General features: G+C 36.0%; 1 pseudogene; it reads right to left on the reverse strand.

The window, feature by feature from the left end:
- Positions 1-1,473: 1,473 nt before the first annotated feature.
- LOC115899000 lies at positions 1,474-5,723 on the reverse strand (annotated as a pseudogene).
- Between the last annotated feature and the right edge of the window lie 7,505 nt (positions 5,724-13,228).

Below are 13,228 nucleotides of genomic sequence, written 5' to 3' on the forward strand. Positions count from 1 at the left end.
CCATGATTAGGGTATGTTTATGGTAAAGATCATTCAGGATGTTTTTTAACCCTAAACTGATTTCTGTGTTTCAATGGAAGATTTTAATCTGTTAACATTATACGTAATTAATGATATACTAGATTTTTATTTTACTTCATATTTATTACTTATTTTATAGTTTTCTTTTTTTCACTTCATTCATGCTTGCTTCTATGTTCAAAGTCTTCTTCATTACTCTTTCTTTTCCTTGGTAAGTGGAAATACCGCACATTTCCATTTATTAACAGATATAGTCACTTTCCCTGATCTTATAATCAAGCACTATGCCCCAAATGTTTTCCCATGACAGATGTTCAAATTCCCCCAAACACAAATAACATGGATCTTTCCAGTATTCTAATTTCCAGTACTCTCATCCCCCACTCTTTCTTCATTTTGTAGATAACATTGTAGTAATTTATTTTTCCCTTCCTTTCTTCACTTTCTCATTCTCATTGTTTTGCTTTTGTGAAGATAGTCTAGCACTAATTTCTCTTAACGATGGCCCCTTTCTATTTTAAACGTTCTTCTTTAGCTTTTCTACTCATTTCTATGCATTTATTCAGCTTTTCTACTTCTCATTTCTATGCAGTCTATACTTGTCCATAAGCATATCTCACAAGGTTTATGGCTCACTTCTTTCCTCTAATTATTTCCTCATCTTAAAATCCTCATTATTTTTCATTTGATGTTTGCTTAGAATCTTTATTCAGATGTTTGTCTCAAGTTTGGAGTGTGATGGCAATATGTACTCCAGGAATTCTTTCATGCCTTCAAATATTTTTCATTTTCTCTGGCAGATAAATAATATATTTGGGTTGAAATCTTTCTCTGCCAGTAATTTATCAATACTGCTCAGCTGTTTTCTAGCTTCCAGTGCTGCAAAAGGAGATGAAATTGCCAGTCTGAATCTATATATATTTCCTAGGTAAGTTTTTTTTTTCTTTCTCTCTAGAAGCTTATGATATTTCCTTTCAACCTAACACGTTATTATGATTTTCATTATTGTGTATCTAGCCTAGAACTTAGGGAGATTTTTGATTTACAAACTGATGTATCTTCGATCAATTTTTATTTCTATTATTTGTTTAACTATTGTCTCACTACTTTTATTAGTATATATATATATATATATATATATATATATATTCATTTGTGCTGCTTCTGAAACTTTTATAGTTCATGTTTTAGAGCTCCTGAATCTATACTTCAGTCCAAGTCTCTTGATTTTTGTATTATGATTTCTCTATTTTTGCACTATGTTTTTCTTTTCTTTTTTTCTTTTCTTTTCTTTATCTTTCTTTTTTTTTTTTTTTTTTTTTTTTCTGCTTCATAAAGCTTTATTTCCACTTATTCCAAGGATTGAGAGAGTGCTCCAGGGTAGTTCAAAAAGCTGCCTAGTGGCTCCTAGGAGGCTTAGGCAGAAGCCCTGTTGCTTTATGAGGGGGCCCTTCAGAAGTCCCTGGGCACAGTAGGCCCGTAGTCGTGCTTGAGAGTGAGCCTTTCAAAGAGATAGTCACCCAGCCCAGCCTCTGGGCTGGCCAGCCTATGGAGATGGGTAAGGTGGTCACTCATCTTTTTGAGGAGTTTGCTTCCTTACGTAGGAAGTGACTCTCCAGGAAGCAGGAGAGATGGGATTCTGTGTGCATAGAACCCAGGGTATGAAGATCCGAAAGGGTCTGATTCCGTTTTTTCTCCAGGCTATGCTGGCTTCCGTGGCATCCAGGGTTTTATCCTACTCATGTTGAGAAGGTATCTGCATGTCATGGAAGAGAGCGCAGCCGCCATGTTGGCTTTGCATTTTCAGGAAATGTTCTGTGCCCTCGAGCTTCCCCTCGGCCATTCGCCAAAGTGACCCACGCCTTCCGGAGACACATTACAGCGGTGGGAATAGAAGCCCAGACAGAGGTAGATGTAGGAGGCCCGCGGGTGCAAATTGACCAGGCTGTTGATGGTTGCCTGAACCTCTGTGGAATAATTTTGACGAATCTGGGAGCTCATGGTTGGTTGGCAAGAAGGAGCTAACCACAAAAACGGTGTTGGCTGGCCTCAGAAGCAGGAGATGGCCGAGAAGATGGTCCCAGAGGTTGCAAGTGGAGAGGAGATCCCAGGGTAGTCGGAGGCTGGAAGAAAGAGTCCCTGGATCTGTTCCGTCCAAACAATGTTGAAGCAAGACACAGATCTCTGGGTCCTCCGAATGGGCTGCCAATATATTTCTTTCTTTTTTGAGACAGAGTCTCGCCCTGTCACGCAGGCTGCAGTGCAGTGAATTCCGCTTCCCAGGTTCAAGCAATTCTCCTTTCTCACCAATCCCCAAGTAGCTGGGATTACTGGCACACACCACCAGGCCCAGCTAATTTTGTATTTTTAATAGAGACGAGGTTTCACTATATTGGCCAGGCTGGTCTCGAACTCCTGACCTCAGGTAATCAACCCACCTCAGTCTCCCGAAGTGCTGGGATTACAAAGGCTGTAGTCACCGCGCCCAGTTGATATTTCTTACACTGGATCTTCTGGGTCACTAGTCTCTTTCACCAGTGACTATCCTCTCCTTAAATATATCTCCTAAGACTTTATGTGAAAAAAAAAAAAAAAAAATCATAGGTTTCTCAGTCACCAAATATCTTATATGTACGTGTGTATATGTGATGTACTTGAATATCTTTAAACTCTTCTCTTCTGGTAGCCACATTCTTTAGCACTTCTGTTTCTCTGGATATGTTTTATTATTGTCCTGCCAGCTCTTTTTTGATTTGGCTGCTGAGTCCCTTGGAAGGGCTATTACTTTTGTTATTGTTTTCACTTTGTTTGTCTCAAGTCTAGTTGTTGGAGGTTAAAACAAGCAAACAAACAAAACAATCCCATAAATGGATTTGTGTTGTATAATATAAAGAGGCTGTCAGTCATGATAAAGCACTTGAGGAAAATCTTCAAATTCTTCAACCCCCTGAACTTACCAAGCCTTCAGAGCAGGAAAGCTCTGGCCACTTGTTCAGCTTCCTGTTGACATTTTGGGGGACAATGATAGCAAGCCCACTTACGTGGAAGCTGATATCACCCTTTTTTTGGTGAATCCCCTAATCTCTGCCAAGATTTTCCACAATTCAAGTATGTCCTATCGCTTCTTCCTTGGTGTTGACACTGCTCTCTGTGTTCTCAATATTTGGCCAGTCTCCGAGGAAGAAAGTTCAGTGCCACTTCTTTCTTTCACTGTTTGTTGAAACCCCAATAGAGTTCATGGCCTCATTTGAAAAATGTCTACCTAAAATATCCAGAAGTTAGTCCCCTATGTCTTCAAAACTAACGATTTAAAGCTTTAGTATTTTTGCCTCGATGCATGTATAATCAGAATAATTTGCATTAACTGCATTCTATTGTTAAAGTGATTTTCCATATGTGATTTTAATGATCATATAGTTTCATATCCTTAGAAAAGAAATTTTAAAGCCACTAATAAATGTCAAATGGATATGGGAAAAAGGGTCTGTTAATGGGTGAATGGATAAAGAAAACGTGGTATATATACACAGTAGATTCTTATTCAGCCTTAAAAAAAAAATGGGAAATCTTGGCCAGGCACAGTGGCTCACAGTTGAAATCTCAGCACTTTGGGAGGCTAATATTGGTAGATCCCGTGAGCCCAGGAATTCAAGATCAGCCTGGGCAATGTGGTGAAACCCTGTTTCTACAAAACAGTAAAGAAATTAGCCAGGCATGATGGTATGGACCTGTAGTCCCAGCTACTGAGGATCGGGGATTGGGACTCAAGTGGGAAGATTGCTTAAGCACAGGAGGTTGAGGCTGCAGTGAGCTGAGATTATGTCACTGCCCTCCAGACTGGGAAACAGAGAGATAGAAACCCTGTCAAAAAAATGAATAAGTAAATAAATAAATAAATAAATAAAAATAAAAAAGGAAATCTTGCTGCTATTTGCAAGCAACATTAATGAACCTGGAGAACATTATGTCAAGTGAAATAAGTCAGACACAGAATGACAAATATTGCATTGAACTTTTTGTATGTAGAATCTAAACATTAAAACTCATCAAAGCAGAGAGAATGGTGGGTCATAGTGGAATGGGGCAATACTGGTCAGAAGGTACAAACTCTCAGTTATAAGATGAGTTAAGTTCTACTGTATTTTTAAATTGAAATTTGAAATAGAGCATATTTTAAGAGTCCTCACTGGCCACGTGCAGTTGCTCAAGCCTGTAATCCCAGCACTTTGGGAGGCTGAGGCAGGCAGATCACCTGACGTCAAGAGTTTGAGACCAGCCTGGCCAACATGGTGAAACCCTATCTCTACTAAAAATACAAAAAGTTAGCCGGGCCTGGTAGTGCACTCCTTTAGTCTCAGCTACTCAGGAGGCTGAGACAGGAGAATCACTTGAACCCAGGAGGTGGAGGTTTCAGTGACCCAAGATGGCACCACTGTATTCCAGCCTGGGCAGCAGAGTGAGACTTCATCTCAAAAAAAAAAAAAAAAAAAAAAAGAAAAGAAAAAGAAAGAAAAAGTTCTCATCGTAGGAATAAATACACAAAAACATGTAACTATGGATATGTTCATTAATACGATGATAGCAATCATTATGCAATGTATACATGTATCATCTTGTTGTAGACCTTGAATATATACAATCTTTGCCAGTCAATTTTTAAATTAATAATAATAAAAAAATAAGATGGATGCAAAGTATCCGTGGTCAGGACTCTTACTATAGGTTGCACTCTCCCTCACAATATGTTCTAGTAAGTATTGTAATAAAAGGTTTCAGAAGAACTCCTTAGTAGTTGGTGTAAAGTTAAATATATCTACCCAAAAGAAGATATGTGACAATGGTAAATGAGAGGTCTTATCAGCACATTGTTTGAATTATGAGACAGATCTGATGTAAATTAAGAGTTATAAGTGCCCTCCTTTTTTGTCTTTTGTAGATGAAAGCAACTTACATTACCTTAAATGCCAACCTGCTCTTGGAGACATATGCTTCATGAAAACTAGATTACTTAATGAAGTACTTGGCTACTCCATTCATGACAAATGCATTTGAAAATGTTGTAAAATAGCCATAGATTACAGACCTCATCACACACATGGCTATTAATGCAATGAGACACGACAGAGCACGAAATGCACAATATTCATTCACATTGGGAGCTGAGTACTATCAGTGCATACATGTGTGAATTAATACAATATAACACACTCCTGGCCATGGAATGTCACACAGTGATGATGATTGGGATTGTAAAATGCCTTAATCAAATATTATTTGAAAAGAACAGGTATATACTGTCACATTGATGACAAGTTTTAAAAGCATTGAGCTAAATAAATTATGCTTCACTATAGTCAATAGTCCATTAATTCTACCAATTGTGCAATTATTTTGAATTGCTTTATTTGGACTACATTTCACTTCTGAAGTCTTATATGAGTAATAGAACATTGGAAAAGTAAATTAAAGTCAGCAGTGTGTCTTTATAACTTCATATCCAGAAACGTAAGCATAATAAAAATATAAATGTGATTATATTCACTTTTATGTATTTAGGGGCATAGACATACTCTGTTGGTAATTTTGCCTCTCTGTCTCTTATAGTTATCCCTTCTTTTTCTTTAATAGCTATTTTCCCACAATCTGTGTATAAGTGTTTCAGTCATTTCCATGTTTAAAATTTACCTTCTTAGATCCTGCATGCCTCTCCTTCTGTTCACAGGAAATATTCTCAGTTTCCATTAACTGTTACCACTTCTATACATTTACTCTATTATCAACTGACAACAATCAGCTACTTTACTACCACCCCATTCCCATCTCAAACCCCGATCTTAAGCAATAACTGTTTTAACTGGTCAATAATTATAAATTAATTGTTATTATTATTATTATTATTATTATTATTTTGAGATGAAATCTTGCTCTGTCGCCCAGGCTGGAGAGCAGTGGCTCGATCTCAGCTCACTGTAACCTCTGCCTCCCAGGTTCAACTGATTCTTCTGCCTCAGCCTCCCGAGTAGCTGGGATTAGAGGTGCCCGCCACCACACCTGGTTAATTTTTTTGTATTTTTAGTAGAGACGGGGTTTCACCATGTTAGCCAAGATGGTCTCTATCTCCTGACCTCATGATCTGCCCACCTCTGCCTCCCAAAGTGCTGAGAATGCAGGTGTGAGCCACCGCACCCAGCCCTCAATTAATTATTATAAAGACCATTTTCAATTCCATGAGTCTTGCTTGATCTTTCTTGTGTTTGACAATTTCTATCACTCTTTTCCTGATTTTCATTACATTACTTTTAACAAATTCCCTTCAATGTTTTTGGTGATTTCCTCTCAGCATTCTTCTCTTCCTCTTCATATTCTGAAACTATTATTTCTTAAGATTCTGTTCTTGTCCTTTTTATTCTTTTTAGATCTCACTCTGCACCTCTGCACTCACCTGATTAATTTTTTTCCACACTCTGCATTTCCAGTGCTTATAATTCAAGTGTCACCACTAGCTTACACTTTTCTGAGCGGTAATCCCATACATATCTACTGCCTACAATATTCCTCCACTTATAGAATCCTCAAAGTCAACATGACCCAAATAATCTTCCCTTTTATCATCCTGCTTATTTTCCAATAATCCCTGTTTTGTGAATGGTTTCACTATTAGTTCATTTATCTAAGCGTCATATGTAAAAGTTATTCTGGCTTCTCATTTTCTCTACTTTCTAAATTATACATGTGTCTCTATTTATTACTTACTGAACAATGGGAATATTATTAGTGGATTTATGCTTGTATTCATCAATATATGATTTTTTTATCAGCTCGAGATGTCATAAATTGGTTCTTCATATTCTCAGAAGTATTTTTGCTGTAGTTTTTCTTTCAATATGTTAATATATTTTTAAAATTTTGTGAGACTCAGTATATTAAATCAATGTATTGCTCTATTTAAGGACTTTCATATTGCATTCTTCTATAGTATAGATATATGCTTTGGTGTTTAAAACAGAATCAGAGACAGAGGTGGAGCAAGATGGCAGAATATAAGGATTCACTAATTGTTCCCACAACAAGGGCACAAATTTAACAACTGTCTATACAAGAAAAAAAAAAAAAAACACCTTTATAAGAACCAAAATCAGATTAATACTCACAGTACTTGGTTTTAACTACGTATCAAAAGAGGCACTGAACATGTAGAAAAGACAGTCTTGAATGGCAGGTGATCAAAAGAGTCTCAATACAGTAATCCAGAGAATTCTCCTGAATCTTCCCCAAGACATTTAAGATGCTACCTACAAGTCTGCAAGGATCACAGCATTACTTCCTAAGAAGGAGGGCTACCAATAAGCCCCGAAAGTGAAAGCTACAATAACTAGATAACTCTTCAGTGCCCAGAAACTGAAGAACATGTGTTACTATCAGTGCTATCCAGGAAAATATGACCTCACCAAATGAAATAAATAAGGTCCCAGGGACCAGTCCTGGAGAAGTAGACATATGTGACCATTCAGACAGATAATTCAAAATAGTTGTCTTGAGGAAATTCAAAGAAATTCAAGATAACACAGAGAAGGAATTCAGAATTCTATCAGATAAATTTAACAAAGAGATAGAAATAATTAATAAGAATTAAGCAGAAATTCTGCAACTGAACAATACAATTGGCGTACTGAAGAATGTATCAGAGTCCTTTAAAGCAGAATTGATCAAGCAGAAATAAGAATTAGTAAGCTTAAAGACAGGCTATTTGAAAATACAATCAGAGTAGACAAAATTTTTAAAAAATGACAATTTTTTTTAAAGTAACCTCATAAGGGCAAATATAAGAGTTATTGGTCTTAAAAAGGAGATAGATAAAGAGATAGGGAAAAATGTTTATTCAAAGGGATGTAACAGAGAACTTCCCAAACCTAGAAAAAGACATCAATAAAACAAGAAGACTATAGAACACCAAAAAGATTTAATCCCAAGAAAATTATCTCAAGATATTTAATAATCCAACTCCTAATGGTCAAAGATAAAGAAAAGATCCTAAAAGCAGCAAGATAAAAGAAAGAAATAACATACAACAGAACTCTAATATGCCTGACAGCTGACCTTTCAATAGAAACCTTACAGGCCTGGAGAGAGTTGCATGACATATTTCAAGGGTTGAAAGAAAGAAAGAAAAATAACCTAGAATAGTATATCCAGCAAAAATATCCCTCAAATGTGAAGAAGAAATAAAAACTTTCCCAGACAAACAAAAGCTGAGGAATTTCATCAACACCAGACTTGTCATACAAGAAATGCTGAAGTAAATACTTCAAGCAGAAAGAAAAGGATATTGATGAGCAATAAGTAGTCACCTGAAAGTACAAAACTCACTGGTAACATTAAGTAAAGAGAGAAACACAGGATGTTGTAATACTGTAACTTGGTGTGTAAACTACTTTTATCCTAAGTAGAAAGACTAAGTGATGAGCCAATCCAAAATAATACTACAACAACTTTCCAAGACAGAGAGAGTACAATAAGGTAAGAATAATAAGATATAAATAAGTTAAAAAGAAGGCGTACAAAGTTAAGGCATATAATTTTATTAGTTTCATTTTTGATTTTTTGTTGTTGTTGTTTACACAGTGTTAAGTTGCTATCAGGTTAAAATAATGAGTTGTAGGATAGTATTTGCAAACCTCATGATAACTTCAAACCAAAAAACACACAACAGATACACAAAAAATTGGAAAAGCAGGAAACTAAATTATATTACCAGAGGAAAATTACCTGAACTAAAAGAAGACGAAGGGAAGGAAGGAAGGAAGGAAGGAAGGAAGGAAGGAAGGAAGGAAGGAGGGAGGGAGGGAGGGAGGGAGGGAGGGAGGGAGGGAGGGAGGAAAGAAAGAAAGAAAGAAAGAAAGAAGAAAGAAAGAAAGAAAGAAAGAAAGAAAGAGAAAGAGAGTGAGTGAGAGAGAGAGAGAGAGAGAGAGAGAGAGAGAGAGAGAGAGAGAGAGAAAGAAGAAAGAAGAGAAAGAACCAAAAACTACCAGAAAACAAATAACAAAGTAGTAGGAGTACATCCTTATTTGTTAATAATAATATTGATTGTCAATGGATTAAACTCTCCAATCAAAAGACAGAGTAGCTAAATGGATTAATAAAATAAAGACCCATTGATATGCTATAAGAAACACACCTCACCTGCAAAGATATACACATAGATTGAAAATAAAGAGATGGAAAGAGATATTCCATGCCAATGGAAACCAAAAAAAAATAGGCCTATCTATACTTATATCAGACAAATAGATTACAAGAAAGAAACTATAAGAAGAAACCAAAAGGGTCACTATAGGTTTGCTTTTTTTTTTTCCCAAATACAAGTTCATATCGTCTGCAAACAAGGGAAATTTTACTTATTTTATTCCAGTTTGGATGCCCTTTATTTATTTATCTTGTCTGATCACTGTAGCTAGGACTTCCAGTCATATGTTGAATAACAGTGGTACAAGTGGACATCCTTGTTGCATTTCAGAAATCAGAGTAAAGACTTTCAGTTTGTCCTCATTTAGTCTGACACTAGTTGAGGGTCGGCAATATATAGCTTTTATTACGTGAAGTATGTCCTTCTATCTATCCCAGTGAAAAAGGGTTTAATTCAACAAGAAGATATAACAATACTGGGGCACCAGGATATATAAAGGAAATATTATTAGAGCTAAGGAGAGACAGAGGCCCCAGTACAACAATAGTTGGAGGCTATTTCTTCCAGACAGAAAATCAACAAAGAAATGTTTGTCTTAATCTACATTATAGACCAAATGGATCTAGCAGATATTTATAGAACATGTCATCCAATGACTGCAGAAATTCAAAGAATTATTAGTGGCTACTATGGGCAACTATATGCCAATAAATTGGAAAACCTAGAAGAAATTGACAAGTTGCTAGACACATACAATCTACTAATATTAAAGCAGGAAGAAATCCAAACCCTGAACAGACGAATAACAAGTAATGAGATTGAAACCATAATAAAATGTCTCCCAGAAAAAAAAAAAAAAAAAAAGATTCTGGACCTGATGGCTTCACGGCTGAATTCTATGAAACATTTAAAAAAGAATAACAATTCTATTTAAACTATTCCAAGAGAGAGAGGGAGGGAGGGAGGGAGGGAGGGAGAGAGAGAGAGAGAGAGAGAGAGAGAGAGAGAGAGAGAGAATACTTCCAAATTCATTCTATGTAGCTAGTATTATCCTGAAACCAAAACCAGAGAAAGACATCAAAAAAAAAAAAAAAAAAAAAAAAAAAGAAAAAGAAAAAAAGAAAAGAAAACTACAGGCCAGTGTCTCTGATGACTATTGATACAAAAATCCTCAACAAACTGAATTCAACAGTATATTAGAAAGATGATTCATCATGGCCAAATAGATTTATCCCTGTGATGCAAGGATGCTTCACCAAATGCAAATCATTCAAAGTGATACATCATATCAATGGAATGAAGGATAAAAACCATGTGATTATTTCAATTGATGCCGAACAAGCATTTGATCAAATTCAACATCACTTTATGATAAAATCATAAAACTTTATTTTCAACATAATAAAAGCTATATATGACGGACCCTCAGTTAGTATCAGACTGAATGGGGACAAAATGAAAGCCTTTCCTCTGAGTTCTGAAACACAGCAAGCATGCCCACTTGTGCCACTGTTATTCAACATACTGGAAGTCCTAGCTAGAGTAAACAGGCAAGATAAGTAAATAAAGGGTATCCAACCTGGAATAAAAGAAGTAACAATTCCCTTGTTTGCAGATGATATGATCTTATATTTGGAAAAATCTAATGTCTCCACACCTCAAATTATGAAACTATTACAAGAAATCATTGGGGAAAATCTCCGCTGGTGTGGACAAAAATTTATTGAGTAATATCCCAGAAGCACAGGCAACCAAAGCAAAAATGGACAAATGGTATCACATCAACCTAAAAGCTTCTATGCAGCAAAGGAAGCAATTAACAAAGTGAAGAGACAACAAGCAGAATGGGAGAAAATATTTGCATACTACCCATCTGACAAGGGATTAATAACCAGAATATACAAGGAACTCAAACAACTTGAAAGGAAAAAATCTAATAATCCAATCCAAATAATGGGCAAAAGATTTGAATAGACGTTTCTATAAAGAAGACATACAAATGTCAAACAGGCCTATGAAAAAGTGCTCAACATCATTGATTATCAGAGAAGTGCATATCAAAAGTTCAATGAGATGTCATCTCATCCCACTTAAAATAGCTTTATCCAAAAGACAAGCAGTAACAAATGCTGACAAGAAAAGGGAACTCTCCTATGCTGTTGGTGGAAATGCAAATTAGTACAATTGCTATGAAGAACTGTTTGGAGCTTCCTCAAAAATCTAGAAATAGAGCTATCATACAATTCAGCAATCCTACTGTTGGGTACATACCCAAAAGGAAGAAAATCAGAAAATTGAAGAGATTTCTGCACTCCCATGTTTGTTGCAGCACTATTAATATTAGTCAAGATTTGGAAGCAGCCTAAGTGTCTATCAACAGATGAATGGATAAACAAAATGTGGTATGAAGTACAATTCAACCATATAAAATAATGAGATCCAGTCATTTGCAACAACATGGATGGAGCTAGAGATCATCATGTTAAGTGAAATAAGCCAGGCACAGCAAGACAAACATCACATGTTCTCACTTATTTGTGAGATCTAAAAATCAAAACAATTGAAATAATGAACGTAGAGTGTCAAAGGATGATTACCAGAGGTTGGGAATAATAGTGGGAGGCTGTGGGGGGAAGAGGGAATAGCTAGTGGGTGCTAACAATTAGAAAAAATTAATAATATCTAGTATTTGATTACATAACAGGGTGACTATAGTCAATAATAACTTAATTATACATTTTTAAATAACTAAAAGTGTTTAATTGGATTATTTTGAACATAGAGGATAAATGCTTGAGGTGATGAATACCCCATTATCCATGATGTAATTATTTCACATTGCATGACTGTATCAAACATCTCATATACCCTATACATATATATATACCTACTATGTACCCACGAAAATTCTAAAAGGTAAAATTCTCTGGTTAAGTAAAAAATAAAATAAAACACAATCAGAAGGTTTGGGTTATGTCAGCTTTGCTGAGTTTGTTGTTGTCATTATGGCAAGTTGTATTGAGGAAGAAAATCATCAAAAATATAAAATGGAAAGAAATGTCAATTATAAAAGATTAATTTTCAAACAAAGTTATAAGATGGAGCTATAATGTACAATTAGTGTTCCTAAAAATTAATGAATCTTCCCAAAGATTTCATTAGCATGAGTCAAATGCAAACACAAAGATAAGATCTCATTTATTGTGTTTTTCATAACACTAGAACTTGAAATAATACTCTTTTTCTAATGTTATATAACAAATTACTAAAACTTAGCAGTTTAAAAGAATACCCAGTTATTATCACACTTTTTTGTTGGTCAGAAGTACAAGTGGGCTTACCTGGATTCTCTTTTCTAGGTGCTATAAGACTGAAATCAAAGTGTCCACTAGGGTGGGGCGTTATCTGGAGACCTCAGTTCGAAGCTTATATACTTCTAAGCTTATACGGGTCATTGACAGAAGTCATTTTCTTGTGGTATAGAACTGAGGACTCATTCCATGGTTAGCTATCAGCCAGGCTCCACCATACCTCTGAAAGGCACCTCCCTTTCATCTCCCATGGCCTCTTCAATTTTCAAAGTATCAGTGGCTCATTGAGTCTTTCTCATGCTTTGATTCTCTCTGACTTCTTCTGCTACCAGAACTGAGAAACTCTTCTATTAAAGGGATTCAAATTTCACTTCCATTTAGTGCCACTAACTGTACACTTTTATTAACAGGCACCTCACATCAGCTGAGGCTATTAACAAATGTCTGCTTTTGATAGCGTGGGCCCCTGAGAACATCTCCTGGGCTGCAAAGAGTGACTCAGTCTTCTGGACCTGTAGAATTACATCTTGGCTTCTGGACATTTACATCCAATGTGAAAGGCAAGGTGGTTTTTAGAAATCCTTGGGAATTTGCCAGGCTGTATGCCAGATGTAAATAGGCAGAGCATCAGAAAATTGTCTCATAGTTCTGGGACAGCTAAACATGGCTACATAGGAGGGAGAACTGTGAGAGGCAGCTATGTTGGCCTTAA

Source organism: Rhinopithecus roxellana, chromosome 8, assembly GCF_007565055.1.
Source record: "Rhinopithecus roxellana isolate Shanxi Qingling chromosome 8, ASM756505v1, whole genome shotgun sequence".
NCBI classification, from domain to species: Eukaryota; Metazoa; Chordata; class Mammalia; order Primates; family Cercopithecidae; genus Rhinopithecus; species Rhinopithecus roxellana.